This window comes from Myotis yumanensis, unplaced genomic scaffold (genome assembly GCF_028538775.1).
Source record: "Myotis yumanensis isolate MYYU_CA2020_CCGP unplaced genomic scaffold, mMyoYum1.0.hap1 SCAF_2, whole genome shotgun sequence".
In the NCBI taxonomy this organism is placed as follows: domain Eukaryota; kingdom Metazoa; phylum Chordata; class Mammalia; order Chiroptera; family Vespertilionidae; genus Myotis; species Myotis yumanensis.
The window spans coordinates 197,349,028-197,366,832 of NW_027223753.1; positions in this window are offsets into that span (position 1 = coordinate 197,349,028).

Here is a 17,805-nt window from a genome sequence, read left to right on the forward strand (position 1 = left end):
TTCTAAATTTTCATTAAAAAATTGTCTTTAATGGCTGGTCCTAAAAATTTGTTTGGATCCTTTTAAACTTATTTTTTTTTTCAAAAGGATATGTAGTTACTAAGTTTTCCGTGTACTTTATCTGAGTTTCATTTGAGGATTTCGCTCAATAACTCTGCCAAGATTTATTTTTCACATCCTGATAGTCTTATCAAACTAAGAGAGAGCGTGGCCTATCAGCTGATTACCCAGAGAGGAAACATCCAGGTTGTTCTCAGTCCACTTGCAATATGTTGTAAAAGGGAAAGAGAAAGCAGGTTATTAGAGACAGTGTGAGCGGAGTGCTATACATTCAGGGGTCCTCAAACTTTTTAAACAGGGGGCCAGTTCACTGTCCCTCAGACGGTTGGAGGGCCAGACTACAGTTTAAAAAAAAAACTATGAACAAATTTCTATGCACACTGCACATATCTTATTTTGAAGTAAAAAAACAACACAGGAACAAATACAATATTTGTATTTGCATGTGGCCCACGGGCCTAGTTTGAGGGCCCCTGCTAGGTGTTCAGAGGCAGCCTATGGAATTGGAGAAACTCCTACCCATAAACACACTATATCAGTGAATTTTGATAGAAGTAAATCGACAAAAGAAATAATGACCCTCAACTCTGCCTTAACTACTGCTTCAGGGTTCCAAATAAATATTGAAGCACTAACTATGGAAACAAATGAACAAACAGAAAACTTGGCCCCTGAAATGGAGATGAAGTATAATTACTTTTTCTTGACCAGCATTTTCTAAAGAGTGTTTCATGGAACAGAAGAAACATTTGCTTTCTTTTTTAGCCTCCCATACACTGGAGAGATACAACTTACGTCACCCCTCCCTAGGAGATTCAAATCAGTGGTTCTGAGAAGGCCTGCAATGAGGACACCACAGTAAAATTCTTGGGGGCACAGAACTTTTTTGGAATCCTACTAACTATTTCTAGAACATGCCTAGGGGAATATTACTCTTTCCCGCTCTCTTGTAGGAATAGTAGAACACAATGATAAATATAACAAATATTTTCCTTTTCAATATGGTTGACTTTTGGTCAAAAGGGATCCATTGGGAAGTAGTTGTCAGAATTTGACCTTCTAAAGAAATTTGCTTGATTACAAAATTATCAAATCGACAAGAGAACATGTCTGTAGAAACAATATTTTTATTTTAGCAATACATGGATAGAAATATAAAGCCGGTCATCTTGTTAGAGGTGAAATTACCCAGAGCCTTATGAATAATCTGACCACTCATCCTGAGCAGGATTACACCCCTTGTTTCTGTGTAATTATTAATGTTCACTCTCCAAAATGTCCTGATATGGCTAACAAAATCCCCTTCTTCCTTTTTCCCCCCCAATAGAATTTCTGCATTAAGGAATCAGAATGCATCCCTGGGCCACCATGCGGGGCCCCATAGTCCACAAGGACCAGAGCTCCTTCTTTTGGGACCTCACCCTATGTCCCTCTTCATCAGGCTGTTTTGTCATATCCTTTCACATCTTTGGTAATATATCAGTAATCTAGTGAGTAAGAGGGTTTTCTTGAGTCCTGTGAGCTGTTCTTAACAAATTAGTCAACCTTGAGGAGGGACTGGTGGTGACATCTGATTCATAGACCTTAGGTCAGAAGCACAGCTAACAATTATGTTCATACTACTATTCCCTAGTAGATGAGGAACTGGCTCTTCTGTAAGTCTGAAGTCAAGTCTACGGGAAGGCCTCAGCAAGGGAACAAATACTCCTAGTTCTTCTTCCTCTAAGGTTTATTTGCTCCAGAATATTTAGAACTTGTCAATGTAGTTTGCTATTAAAGTGCTTATTCCAGGAATCGATTCTTCTGCCCATTTAATGGTTTTGATAGTTTTCATGAATAATGCTCTTTCATGGACAGAAATATTTCCCACAACAGTTCACCTCCCTTCTCTCTCTGTACATAAAGAGGAATCTAGGTAGTCTGTAATCTTTACCTTGTTTTAACTCTTGAAATATCACAACTGAAGTTAGACAAAAGTAGCACTTAATTAAAGCTACCATGACATTTTTGAGCAAAATATGTTTTTTTAATGAAGCAAGATAAAATATACATAGTATCATGAATGCAATTGTATGTTCTTTTGATTTACAAAAAATTATTTGAGGTGTTTCCTGGCAATTTGTACTCATTTGTTCATTACTTATAGTACTACTTATCTTTTTCAGATACAATTTCATTCCTAGCAGCTCTGAAAACACATTTTTAATAAATCTTGGCAAGAATAAAGACAGAAATACTTGAACTTTGTTCAGTCAAAACAACTATGTGCTTCATTCGGAAACTGATGCACTAGAGCAGCTTTGTTTTTCATACTATTCTTCTGGTTTCATAGAAGTGATTCTTTAATACAATGGATCTACTTAACTTTCAAGACTTAGTGGGCAAGTTTCTGGATATGTTCAAGAAGATACAGAAGCAAGTTATTGAAGTTTCCAGCCAGTTACTCTTTCACATTCACAAAATTGGTTCTTGACTTATCCAAGTGTTCAGCCATTCTACTGAGATACTTTCATATTTTATATTCAATACTAGAGGCCCAGTACACAAAAATTCATGCACTCGGGGGGGGGGGGGGGGGTGTCCCTCAGCCCGGTCTGCACCCTCTCACAGTCCGGAACCCCTCATGGGATGTCCACCTGCCAGCTTAGGCCCGCTCCCTGCAGTTGGACATTCTTAGTGCTGCCAAGGAGGCAGGAGAGGCTCCCGCCACCGCCACTGCACTCATAGCCTTCAGCCTGGCTGTGGCTGAGCAGTGCTCCCCCTGTGGGAGTGCACTAACAACCACGTGGCAGCTCCTGCATTGAGCATCTACCCCTGGTGGTCAGTGCATGTCATAGCGACCTGTTGTTCCTGGTCGTTCTACCACTAGGATCAATTTGCATATTACCCTTTTATTATATAGGATAGGAAGAGCTAAGAATTAATGTTCAGCCCAGTCAGTGTGGCTCAGTGGTTGAGCATCGAACTATGAACCAGGAGGTCATGGTTCAATTTCTAGTCAGGGCATATGCCCAGGTGGCAGGCTCGATCCCCAGTGTGGGGCATGCAAGAGGCAGCCGACAAATAATTCTCTCTCATCATTGATGTTTCTATCTCTATCCCCCCTCCCTTCCTCTCTGAAATCAATAAAAAAAAAATTTAAAAAAAAGAATTAATGTTCATATTTGCAAATATAGTTACCTATTAATTTTTCAAAATATTTATATTTATTTGAGGCATATACATTGAGTCAAAACTTATTAGGACAAATAAGCAATAGTAAAAAAAATATACTGGATCATCTGCTTTAATTATCTCAAGGATAATTAGTGACAGCTAAATTTAAAATAGAAGTGTTTGAAACCATAGTTCATTGTCTCTATAACACACTGAAGTCAGAAAGCCTCTGAAAAACTATAATTAAATCATCTATGTGATGTTGGCTCTGTTGGCCAATGATGGAATGGGTCTCTGCGTGTGGTGGATATGAGACCAATCTGATTAGTTAGCAATAGGTAACAGCCATCACCCAGTTCTGTGTCAGGAAGACCAAGATCACTTCCTGAAGAAAATATTAACTTCTAAGAAATGTTTAAATAAGCAGGATACTTTTGAAGCACACTTCTGATTTATTTCTCATTAAGGCAATTTTAGATTTATTTCTAACTGATGGGACATTAAAATAGCTGCTTTTCTCTGAGCTTAATAAATATTTGTTGAATTTATTGGATGGATGTATTTTATTTATCCTTGTAGCCTCCCAAGTGCCTTATTCAGGTCCTGGCATAAGATAGATGATATACCAACAGCGGGATTCATCCCTTTCTTTCTCATTTCCCTTCTTTGCCCATCCCCTCCTCATCTTTCCACATCTTCTTCATCTCTTCATTTCTCTTTTTTTCTAAATAATAAATTTTCCAAAAACTGTGGTTAATTACCCTAAAATGTAATTTCTTGTGATTTTTCCAGAAGTTTTACAAGGTCAGTACATGTCATGATGGACAATTTTTGAGAAAATGTCAGTCCTTATAAAGCCCAGCTTTATATAAATCTTTGTATAAATTACAAAGTTGTGTGATAGGTATATATAATTTTATATAAATCAGTAGAGTTAAGATATTTATTCTGGAACCTTATTAGTGTTATTGATAGAAATCAGCTCTCATGGCAAATTTTCAGCTCATCTGACTACTTTATGCTGCTAAGTAAACAGTCCTGTTGATGAGGCCAGTTACATCTGCTCTCCCTCTACATACCCCGAGGTCCAGGGAGGAGAATGCAGAAAGCTATTTCCTGCCTGGCCAGTGGAGAAATTGGTGGAGGCACTATTCCATATCACATAGCCCTGACTGATGACAGTCGGAGCTGCTAGAAATGCTCTACAGTACTTGTATTCTTCGATAGAATTAGAGACAGATGACTTGTGGAAATCTCACAAGAGTGAAGCAGAGATTTGCATCTGTACAGACTCTTGGTCAAGATACAAAAAAAAGATTCAATAAATAGTTGTGGATTGAGTGACTGAACAGGGATTTAAAAGGCATGTTCACTAGACAATTTAGAAGAAATGTAAATATTTTTAGACTGCACTCAGTGTTTATTATTTGCAACGTGTGTTTTTTTAATCAACAATGTTCTTGAGGACTCTTCAGACTACAATATTTTATATGTTCACAGGGCGTTATACTTTATATATTTTCTTCCCATTCTTTTCTTTTTTAACCTTTACTAAAACCATAGGAGGAGAGGTAATATTTTCACATAAAGAGCATAAAGATATGAGATTTATGTGTTTTACTAAAAGCCCCCTAGGAATTTTGATCATTTGGTATCATGGGATCTTAAGAATATTAGGGTCACTGTGAGATATATGTAACAAGCACACACACACACAGCCTTTAGAGGTGAAAAAGTTCCTATTTGTGAACAAAAATAGCACATTAAAGGCTTGTTCTCCCCAAATAGGCAGGGTGACATAGAGGGGAAAGTATGCACTTGGGAACTTTGAATTCTGGTGCTATCACATATTAACAATGTGATCTAGGGTTAGTTAATCTCACTGAGTCTCATCGAATAATCGTAACAATTATCCTATCCAGTTACTGTTAGGACTACATGAAATAATGCATATCAGATGGCTGGGATGCAATAGGCACCAGTAGAGTCAATTTCCTGTCAGGATTACTCTGTACCAATGCGTCTGGAAAATTCTTGTCAGTCTCCTCATTAATGAATGACACCTTTTGAAAGATAATCAGCTAACAATGCTGTCCGTGGCCTTTGGGAAAGAGGAAAGTAACTGGTCCATGCCAAAATCAAGCCCAGAGCTCTGATCTCATAAGCAAACAGCAAAGAAGGCTCATCAGTTGCAGACTTGGGATGGACCCTTGAGGGAAGTCTTGGGACTCATCTATTTTCCTCATGTCTCTGAAAAGCAAGTGCACTGAGAACCCTCTGAACATCCAGATCTACTGTTATTCCAGCTTAATTGTGCCTCAGTCCACTCACCTTGTACAAATAGAACAAACATGAGCCATTAAACAAGTTGAATAACTATGGAACACACTAGATTCTATCTTGAGTTTTGTCTTGTTGATTAAAAACTCACTGAGGTAGAGGCTTGATTGTAGAAAGAATTGACATAATTTAAGAAAGTTTAATAGAAAAAATTTTCCCCATAATTTATTGATGGCCATGTGGAGTTATATATGGGTAATGTTCCAACCATCAGTGGAAGTATAACAGTTATATTACTGAGTGATGGGATTATGAGTCATTTTTCATCTTTGCTTTTTTGTGCTTCTTTGTATTTTCTTCAATGAAAAATATATGATAAGGTAAGGGAAGTCAATTAGTCAGCCTGTCAATCAAGCATTACATGTGGGAAAGAAATACTGCTTTGAGAATTCTTTTGGGATAGAATGAAAATACTTCTGTTGAACTCCTCGGAGTTGCTTTTGATAGAGAGCAAGTGCTTTTGTTCATCTATGTTCTAAGGCTTTTCTCCTCAAAAGTTAGGTTTTCTTTTCCGGAAGCAGCTCTTTCTGCCCATACGTGGTCTCATCAGCACAATCTGTAGGATCTGTATGCAGCTGGCTTTCCCTCTTTTACTTCTGAATAGCTGGCTTATTTCTTCCCAGCAGTTCTTTCTTTCATTCTTCTTCTTTTTTTTTTTTTTTTCTGATTGACCCAAAATGGGTGCAGATGTGGTGAGCACATGCTGAAAGTTGTTGAATATTATTTTCACCCTGAAGAAAGGCCTGACATAAGCAGTTTCAGTTTGTGTGAATTCTTGGCTTTGCAGTGGCCTTCCAACACTGGTTCTGTTGCCAGTGATAACAGAAACCAGGGAAAGGCCTTGGGGAGTAAACCACAGATTTACTTAGTTTTCAGTCACATCAATTTTCAAGAATTGATGACCTCATGTGTTCCTTGGTGTATAATCTTGTGAAACACAGAGGTGTAAAATAATGTTTTGATTTTCAAAATTGGGACTAGAGGTTAAATAATAATGTATGGTATTTTCCCCTATATTTTTCAGTGCACACTTGTTAAAGTCAATTTCTGTTATTTACTTATTCATTCCAAAGATGGCTACTTTGTGCCAATTCTGAGTTCTGAATTTTTGTTTGGTTCTTTCTGATATTGTTCTGTTAGTTGCATGTTGTATTAAAGAGCCATTAAACTGCCTGGCTGGTGTGGCTCAATGGTTGAGCGTCGACCTATGAACCAGGAGGTGGAGGTCCAATTCCTGGTCAGGGCACATGCCTGGGTTGTGGGCTCGATCCCACTCGGAATGTGTAGGAGATGTGCAGGAAGCAGCCAATCAATGATTCTCTCTCATCATTGATGTTTCTTTCTCACTCTCACTCTCTCTTCCTCTCTGAAATCAATATATATATTTTAAAAAGAGCCATTAAACTGGGAATAAAAAAATCTACACTTTTCCTGTTGTTTTGTTAAAAAAATATATATAGCAAATATATAGTTGCTGAAAAAAGATAATGTTTTCTTCTTCCTAACTCTTACCTACAATTTCTAATCATATTACTCATAAATATTCTTAATAGTTATGTAAAACATGTTTTTAGATAGTCAGCTTATGGCATGAATATATATATTTTGTCCGAGGCTGGAAACTATTCATTCCAGAGGTTCTCAGAGGCAAAGTCTTCATGTTCCAACAAATAATTGGTTTTTTTTACCTGCAGAAATGTATGACTTCTTTCTTAAAAAAAAAATAATTTTATTGAATTCAGAGAGGAAGGGAGAAGGAGAGATAGAAATCTCAATGATGAGAGAGAATCACTGATTAGCTGCCTCCTGCACGCCCCCCACTGGGGACTGAGCCTGCAACCTGGGCATGTACTCTTCACAGGAATTGAACCCGGGATCTTTCAGTCCAATGCTCTATCCACTGAGCCAAACTGGCCAGGCTGACTTCTTTCTTGATAGAGCCTAGTCAAGGAGTTGATTGAATTAGTATATTAGTATATTTCTTTATATCTCTAAATCTCCAAGGACTAGATGAATGCACTTATTCATTCACTCATTTAACAAAAATGTATTGAGTGCCCACCACATACCAGATACTTCTTCAGGGTTCAGGAATAGAATAACCAATAAGAGAAACACAGTTCCTGCTGTCATTTTGTCTGCAGCTGGTGTAGAGACAGACAAATAAGCAATTGCAGTAAGAGCACATTGGAGGAACACCTGAACCTAGATTTGGAGGTCAGGAAAGGGATTCTGAGAAGGGAGATTTGAAAAATGAGTAGAAGTTGTACATGTCTTTGTATGTATCAAGAAAGGGGAAGTGACAGTGTGTGCATGTGTGTGTATATGAAGGGAGAGATAGAGGATAGATAGATAGATAGATAGATAGATAGATAGATAGATAGATAGGGCTCTCCTAAGCAAGCTAGACAGCTAACGGTTTAAGTCTACATTTGGAATGAATTAAAATAATAAAAGCTGGAGGAGACTCACTTCATGACCATCATTAGGCTCCTGCAAGCTTACTGGCCGGTTCCAAGGTTTGCTTTCTTGGAACACATAATAAATTTCCCCTTAGGGGGAGAAAAAGTTAATAGACCACTATACAGGCCTAATTTGGCTCCCAGGTTTTGATTACTCTGTTAAAATAGGACAATTAAGATGCAAATGTCATGTTTAAAAGCTAGAGAGTATACTCAGGGCAATTCTAAAACACTCAAGTCCTCCAGAAAGCATCAGGGTTGGCGCTTCACTGAAGCTTTACTTTCTCACACCTTGGTTTCAGGTAAAAAGAAAAGGAAACAAGTCATGCTGCTTCTGTTTTTCATTCTCAGTCACAGTCTTCACTGTATTTGATTGTTTGGTTTTGTTGGTGCAAGGATCAAATTCATCTTGTACGAGGAAAACCACATGATTTTTTGAAATACATTTAAAATGTCTTGCCAGCTTCAGATTAATGGTTCATATTGATTTCATACCAGGGATCCATGTTCTAAGCTAAATCCCTGATCCTTCTTGATTCTTTGGCCTATTTTCCCAATTTTTCATTTGGACTGTTATGCTATGTCTTTTTTCATACATCTCAGAGCCCAAGTGGACCTCTGGGGTGGAATTGGTTCTGGATGCCATGATATTCCCTAAATTTAAGATGCTTACATGTAATTCAAGGACTGGTGCTTGGATTCATTCTGTGGGCCTTTAAATTATTCAAAACACAGAGGATGCCTCCAAGTGGTCCTTCAAACTTGGTATTTATTCATTCATTCAAGGGGTAATTATCAAACATCTATTATGCACCAAACACTGGTGTGGTTGAAAGTCTAGATATACTTGATTCTGAGCAGAATTCAATATCATGAGACCAAGCCCACTGATCTTTCAAACATGGCAGAGATGATCTGAATTATGGCTCTGTGACTCAGGTGTGTGATTTTGGGTGGATCTCTTCCCTCTGTGCTGCAGTTCTCACGTTCATACTGGGTCCAACAACTTCTACCAGAGGATTGGAAAAGACTGGATGTGACACGCTAAGTGGAGCAGGGAGCTGCTTTATGAGCTTTGGTCTCTCACTGTTGACCTGCCAGGTGTTATCTTCCAGGGTCAGTCAAGCCAGTGGGCAGCCTAGGATATTTCCCCCAGGAATCACCTCATGAACTTCTACTGATAGGGAATATAAGATTTTTGGGGGGTGGGGGGTGGGGGTGGGGCCTAGCAATCTGAATCTGTGCCAGTAACCTGCCTTCTATCACACACTCTTGCTAGCCGATAATTAACTCCATTGATGCCTGTCCTGTCTTGCAGGACCTGTTTCCCAGAATACTCCCATTTTACAAAGGGGCCATAAACAAAGAGTGGAACAGCTTAGCTAGAGCGGAGGTCGCTGGCACCACCCAGATCAGGCATTTAGATACACTCTAATTTCCCCATTCTAACCGACTCAGGAGGGGCTGTGGAAGCCCACCACCAAAGCCTGGTAGTTAGGAAACAGATAGAAAACAAAGAAACCAAAGTGTATAAAGGGAAAGCTTCCTCCATATTCACTCAGGATTTGGAAACAGGGTCCCCTGAGTCACTGTACTAGTACATCTGAAAATAAATGGGTTTTCCTGAATCTCCGCGTACTCCCTGTGTATTTTTCGGTCGCCTGGTAAATTCTATAACACTACTTTTACATCAGGCCTGACCTTGAACATGACTCCCTCCAGAAGCCTTCCTTGACATTGCCTGTGACTGGACATCCCTGATATGTGCTCCTATGGTGCCTTGTACTATCTCTACTATGGCCCTTACTATGATTTATCATGACGTTGAATCTATCATTTATCTCCCTGCTAGAGTCTAAGCTATAAGAGTGCAGGTTATGTGTCTGTTCTACTTTCTGTTGTAGCTCCAATGTTTAGCAGAGTCCATGTATCATTGTATATCTTTATCCTTACAGGCCTGTCAAGGAGGTGTCTGCAAAGGAGATAAGAAGGGAGCATATTTACTTTGTCTATATTGGTTGCCATTCACTTGTACACATGTAATTGTATTTAAGTCTCATGTCCACACTGAACGGCAGAAGTTACAGGTATTTTGAGTCCTATCTGCTGATGAAAATGAGGTTCAGAGAGTAAAGTCTTTGTTTGTGTTTGCATGGCTAGAAGGTGAAAGGACTTAATTGGAACCCAATTCAGTTTGATGCCAAATACTTGGTTCTTTCCATTAAATCACAGTGTTCCTTAGCACTGAGAAATGATTCTGGAACTTACAGCATGGCAATGGAGTTAAGAGCCCCCTGGAAGCTGATTTTTTTGTGAGTGTCTCTTCATATAGTTTATTTTTCATTTCTATTGGCTGCTTTACTCTGATCAAATAAAAATATACATTGGCTGCTACTGGTGCTGTTGATTGGGATATCTATTTGAAAATGAAATCTTGGGCATTTGCTCTCTCATGTTATATTTTATACTGTAAAAAGAAAATTTTTTATTTATTTAATCCTCCAAGGATATCTTTTCATTGATTTTTAGAGAGAGGAAGGGAGAGAGAGAGAGAGAGAGAGAGCGAGAGAGAGACATTGATCAGTTGCCTCCCATATGCACCCCAACTGGGAATCAAACCCACAACCTAGGTATGTGTCCTGACTGGGAAGTGAACCATTTTGGTATATGGGATGATGCTCTAACCAACTGAGACACCCAGCCAAGGCAAAAATATTTATTACAAAATTTTTAATTAAATTTATTTTAAATTATTTTAAGGGTAATATGTGCATATGGCAAAAATGTAAATAATACAAAGAGATAACTTTTATTAATACACTAGAGGCCTGTTGTACAAAGAGATTCATGCAATAGGCCTTCCTTTCCCCTGGCTTCTGGTGCCGGTTTTCCTCTGGCACCCAGCACCCAGGCCTTCCCTCTGGCCGGGCTCCAGCGGAGCTGACCCTGGGGCCGTGAGACTTTTGCTGCTCCGCTGGCCCTGGGGCCATCGATGCTCCGGCCCCTGGGCCGTCAGGCTTCCCTCCACCGCTTGGATCCTACATATGCAAATTAACCACCATCTTTGTTAGGTTAATTTGCATACTCTCCTGATTGGCTGGTTAGCATAACGAAGGTATGGTCACTTTACATGTTTATCTATTATTAGGTAAGATGGCAGCATACTGTGTGTATATCTTTGTATATACTTTGCTTTTGTCACTGAATAGTATAGCTTTACATTTATTTCACACCAGTACATAAAAATACAAATTTCATTATTTTAATGATTACCTATAATTTTATTTTATTTGCAACACATAAATGGTAGGTTTAATAATATGATAACCACAGAAAAAGTAATGGAATATCAGAAGTGGTGACAATGTTTACCGAGTGAACACAGACTATGTTATTTTAAAAAATATAGGTTAAGTCAAGCAATGTGATTGGTAAAAGTAGAATTTCCATAAAGTAGGAAAATACAATTTATTCTATATTGAAAATAATAAAAGTATTTAAAGGTCTCATTCCTTTTAATGTGAATTGTTCATGGCCAACTATCACTTAGAATCACAGAGTTTTAGATCTAAGAGTGAATTTAGAGATCAGTTACTGCAGTGATTTTAAAGGACTTTTTTGTATGTGTGTTTAAGTTTTTCTTGAAGAGTGAGCTTATACAAAGGCATAATAATGTATTGTTTATTGAACACCTACTTTGAGCCTGGACTATTATGGGCACTTTCCATCATTACTTTATAACGATCATAGAGATAGTTATCATTATCATATTATTTATGTTAGGGTTGCCGAAGGAGGAGCACATGAGGCTGAAAGTGGTAAAGAATTATACATTTATTAGGTCATCTGGAAACCAGATGGACTGAGCTCCAAAATGGTGCCAGCGCCCAGAAATGGGAAGTCAGAGATTTTAAAGGACGCTAGGCAGGCTTTTTCGGTGGGGAATTCTTTGGGCAGGTCCAGATCCTGGGCAAGTCTAGAGGGGAAAGTTACTGTCTTAGCAAATAAAATGTGATCTAAGTGAAAGGAAATGTCTTTTGCAAAATGATCTAAAGGTCAGTTCCCCAGGGGAAGGGAATATCGATCTGATTATTTGATCAGAACTAACAATTTATAGGTGAGAAACAGAAATGTTAGCTCTGCCTGATTCTAAAAACCTATGCTCATAACTGCTGTATATTGTTTTGTTTACTAGATATAAAATGACTAATTCCAGGAATAGTCTCAAGGCCCACCTATTTAGCCCCAATCTCCAATCCTGAAGGACCCTGAAAGGAGTCTTGCAAAGTTTTAGAATTTTTCAGACCAAGTTTTTAAAATCCTCACAGATTTTTAATCAGCCACTACTCATTGGTATAGCTGTACCAATTTTGAAAAAAAAAAAAATACTTCTGAACGTTTGGTAAATAACCCTGTAGGAATCTACTTTCTGGAACATGCTGGCTGTTAAGGGCCGATTTGGGTAATCAACAAAATATATGTTAAAATCCTAATCCCCAGAACCTCAGAATGTACCTGTATATGGAGATAAGAGCTTTAAAGAGGGGATTACATTAAATCGAGGCAGTTCCAGTGGGACCTTAGCCCATCTCACTGAAGTCCTTATAAGAAGAGGAAGAGACACCAGAGCTTGCTCCCTCTTCTGAGGACAAGCCATGTCAAGACTCAGAGGAAGACTTGCTATCTACAGGCCAAGGGGAGAAGCCTCAGAAGAAACCAAATGTCCCCAGACCTTGATCTTATGCTTCCAACCTCCAGAATTGTGAGCGAAGAGGTTTCTGTTGTTTTAGCCACCTAACCTGTGGTATTTTGTTAATGGCAGCCTGAGCTCATACACTGCTTCTCCTCATTATCTGGAAACCCAAAAGTTAATGCTTGGCACACAACAGAGGTCCTTCCTCAGAGGAGTTGCTCTGGCTGGTCACTCCATGCAACTGTCCTCTATTAATGGACACTTTGTTTGTTTCCAACAAACTACGCTGCAATGGATTTTCTTGTACATATCCCATGTGTTTATCTGAGGATATATTTTAGTATGCATTTCTAGAAATGGTTAATTTAGAAAATCACTAAGTGTATTTTAACTTTCCTTATAAGTTCTTTAATTTATCTGGGCAAAGTTACTTTTGTGGAAGATATGAGTATATTGGTTGAGCTCATTCTGGCTTCTTCTTCTTCTTTTTTAATTTTTCTTGATTTTTTTCTTTTTTTAGAGAGAGAGAGAGAGAGAAACATCAATGATGAGAGAGAATTATTGATTGGCTGCCTCCTCCATGCCCAACACTAGGGATCGAGCCCACAACCCAGGCATGTGCCCTGACCGGGAATCAAACCAAGACTTGCTGTTTCATAGGTTAATGCTCAACCACTGAGCCACACTGGCCAGACTCATTCTGGCTTCTTGACATTAACAACTACCTTGCCTCTGAAGGGGAAAAAAAAGTTTCAAAATAGAAAATATTTCAAATGCATTAGGAAGAAGTTTGAAATATTCCATCACTTGATAAATGAGGTTCAAAGCCACAAACTGCAGATATGTCTAAGCAGCTCTGACAATGGCTTTGGGTGTGAGCAAGGCCCCAGAGCACCACTGCTGAGAATAGAGGCTTACAATGATGCCGTTTACCTCAGGCATCCTTTGCCCACAGAACTTATCCAAGATGACAGTTTACATTATGTTCATTCCTTCAGGAATAATTACTGTGCCTCCATGTGGAAGTTTTCTCATTCCAAAGAAGCAGGATCATCCATCATATCAATGTGATATGGTTTTGCCAGATGCCAGATGAATTAGCAAATGGTATTCAATATACGCATTCGTCAATTCTGACTAGTGCTTAAATAAAACCATAAGGATATATCCCTGGAAAATACTCGTGGACTTAGAACATATTTTTTAAATTGTCCAGACAGATATATGGTTCTCTTAGTCACTTAAAAATTTTTAGAATTAAAATAGCGTTTGTCCAAACCTGGCTCTCTTAAATACACATTGAAAAAGGCCAGAGACAGAAATTCTTCAACTTGAGCGTGCACCAGAATCACCTGAAGGTTTGTGAAAACAAAGATTACTAGGCTGCACCTTAAAACTTCGGACTGAGTAAGTCTAGAATGAGACCATGGTTCTGCATTCCTACCAAGTTTTCAGGTGATGCAGATGTTCCTGGTCTGGAAAGCACACTTGGAGGATGACTGCTCTTGACAAGTCTTTTACAAAATGTAAGGCCCATGGGAAGCACCCAGGGAATCTTTTTAACATGCAGATGTGGATGCAGGAGGGGCTCCAGTTTCTGCATTTTGACAAGTTCTTGGGTGATGGGGATGCTGCTGGCCCGTGGGCCACAAGGGAGCATCAAGGTTCTACACAATGTATAGCACATCTTAGCTGACTAACAATTTGGGGGTTTCCTGATTAAAATATGAAGCTAATTAAAGAAAAGTTGGGACTTCACTCAATCCCTCCCAGTTTGGCTGTCAGATGTCAATGAATGCTTTCAAACTGATTGCCAAGCCTTTTACTATTCTACTAACCCAGGAAATTTAATCAATATGGCCCATTCTTCTCACCTCCCAATTTTGCTGAAGACTAGTTTAGCAGATTTTCAACTACATGCCCACAAATAGAAACTGGGCACAGAACTGGTTTGGATATTGAGACCTCAGGATTCAGAAACTGAAGTTTAGAGTAGATGTGATTTACCTAAGACAGGAAGCTCAGGTCAAGGATGTTACTTCCAATCCATTGTTTAGGAGAGGCACCTGGCGGAAGGGGGGGCGGGGGGCGGATTCTAAAGGCTGTGGACAGGTGGGAGGAGATACCTTGATGATCCGGTGATGGTGACAGTGTTTTAAGAATAGGGTATGGCCTTGCTAGAAGCTGCTGGTCCCGAGTGGGGCAATTACTTAGAGACCTAACTTTTCTAGCTCAGAGTTTTGGATTAAATAATTAGAAGTGTCTGCTTCAAAGTCTTGAGGAAGGACTTCGGCTATCAGATTCCAGGACCCATTCCTCTGTCCTGTACTTCCCATACTAGTTTACATCAGTTCCTATTGAGGTCATCAGGGAAATTGAATCACAGAGTGGAGAACAACCATAAGAATTACCTAAGGCCTTCTCTCCTCTTAGACTGTGATTCAGCACTAATACAACTCACAAGGGATAGGTTCGTAACTCATCTCTAAGATAACATTTACTAGATATTAGGACATGTTAACAAAAAAACATTCAAACCTGTAAAGCGTTTTTTGTAAGTTTATTTGAGCCAAACTATCGACAATTGCCGGGAAGCAGGACCTCAACAGATTGAGATAATGCTCCAGAGAATGGCGATCTTTCATCTATTTTTATACATTGCAATCAAAGGAGGGTATGTAGGTGGGTTACATGAAATCCATTGATGATAGACTAGAGAGGCAGGAGAAAGCAAAGTGGGGAAACCTCTGGGATTGGATAAAAAGCAAAATGATGGACACATACTTAGGTGGGTGCAGAATAGTTAACAGTCAACAATGAACATGATAACAATAACAATGAAGGAATTTGTAGTATCTGTCCTCTTGCCCAAGCTCATTAGGTTGTACCCCAAGGAGTTTGGAAAAGGGGAAGTTACAAGTTATCCAGACATTTCAAGGATATGTTCTAGTAGATACAAAAAGACACATAGGCTCAGTTAAGGTAAAGATGACCTTGTCAGTGATGATACCGGCCTAGGACGTAACTACCCACCATAACTGCTTTTAGTTAAAGTTTAATTTCAGACCATCCTTTGTGGTTATTCTAGGTTTCTGAGTTGGCAAGACCACCATGCAGGCCTTCCCTGAGGTCAGCTTCCCTGTCAGGTTAGCGTGTGGCACCTTTCGTCCACAGACACTTGCATCCAAAATGTGAGGATCCTCTGACTAGTATTAAGACATCTCAGAAACGTAGTGAGAAGTTTCATAAACATGGAATCAATTAGAGCTGGGGGAGATGAGTAGTTTTATGAGACATGTCACCCAAATATGAAAGAATCTGGGAACTAACTTGTTCCCCTATTATATTCTATCTGTTGGCTCTAGATTTTCTGAGCTGGCTTTAGATTCAAGCATTTTATCCATCATACTCAGGTCTCTGTGCAGATTGCATGTCACGAATTTTGATTTGGAAAATGTAGTTGCCATAACTAGAGTTCACCTTCCCTGGGAGTAGCATCTTTATTCCCGGAGAGTCTCTGTTCCCTGGAGGCAGCAGAAGGCCTGGCATGGCCTCTGTGCTGAGGGCTCCACTGTCCTTGAGGCCTCAAGCTTTAGCATCAAACACTTGGTAAGTTTTTGAGCCTCACACGGTATGTGAGCTATAATTTTTGTGGGCTCAGAAAGAAATTTGGCCTACAGTGTTGCGAAAAATAAAATAATAAACTTTAAAAAAATTACTTTTAAACACCATAGGTGACCTCTTTTTACTTGAAATTAAACCCAACAACCAATAGGTCCGGGCTGCCTGTCACTACTTGAGCCAATTAAGCAGAGACAGGGTTGAATCATATGTGAGTGTTTATTCCAATAATGTCGGCAGTAAGGGAGAACAGTAGGTCATCAACAAAAATCTGCTTTGTCTCCTCTATCCTCCCATAAACCAGCAGCTAAATGAAGTAGATGGGCAAAGATTACATGGGGAAGTAGGCAAAAGGCATAAGAATGGATGTGCAAAATAAAAATGGGAATGCTGGCTTGGAGAAGTAGACAAAAAAGAATAGGTATGCAAAATGGGGAAGTAGGCAAAAAGGAATAAGAATGGGTGTAATGGTTACAGATTACAGGCAATGCAGGTTGGGGGGCTTGCAAAGTGCATGGCAGGTGCCTCTGGGGGTTCCATTCTTTTCACAAAGTTGTTAATCTCTCCATGATAATAGACAGTTCTTAGATGAGAATGGACCACATTGCAAGGTTAACTAAGGTCCCGCCTACAACTCCCAGTCAGGTTAGAATGTGTTTTCTTTAATCAGAGCAAAACAATCATGGTTAACAAAACATAAATAATCTATACTAATAAAAGCATAATATGCTAATTAGACCAGATGCCCAGAAGGATGTCCTTCCAGATGACCTTCCTGAGGAAGCCGGGGCTGTGAGGGAAGCCTGGGTCCCGGGTGCCAGAGGGAAGCTGGTGCCAACAGCCTGGGGAAAGAAGACCTACTCTTGCACAAATTTCGTGCATCAGGCCTCTAGTATTTCATATAATTATAGCTAGTCCCAATAATCTCTTTCTGCCCCTACCAGAAACAGACTATTAAATCTTTTTTTTCTTTTTATTTATTTATTTTATTAATTTTTTTTATTATTGTCTAAAGTCAGACTATTAAATCTTAAAAGACTCAATGCCACTCCCAAACTCTCAGAGGTTCTGCAGCTCCCTTGCCTTTGTTATCCTTTCTAAACTGTGTAACCAACTCTAGGCAGATATTCATATGTTCAAGCTTAATATTTCTCTATGTGTATAATAAAAATATAATTATTTATTGCTTATTTATGCATTAATGGATAATTTATTCAGTGACTTATTGGATCCCTGCAATGTTATTCTGTACCTACAATGTTAGATACAAGGGTCACAAAAACCAATAAGGCATGGGCCTGCCCTGAAGAAACTAACAGTCAATAGATAGGCACTCATTTTTTCACTCATTCATCCCAAGGATAATTTTTGAATTTTCTTTGAATTCTAGCCACTGTTCTAAGCACAGGAGAGTTTATATTTTAATGGCAATGGCATGGGGTTAGTGGGGCAAAGAGATAGACAATAAGGAAA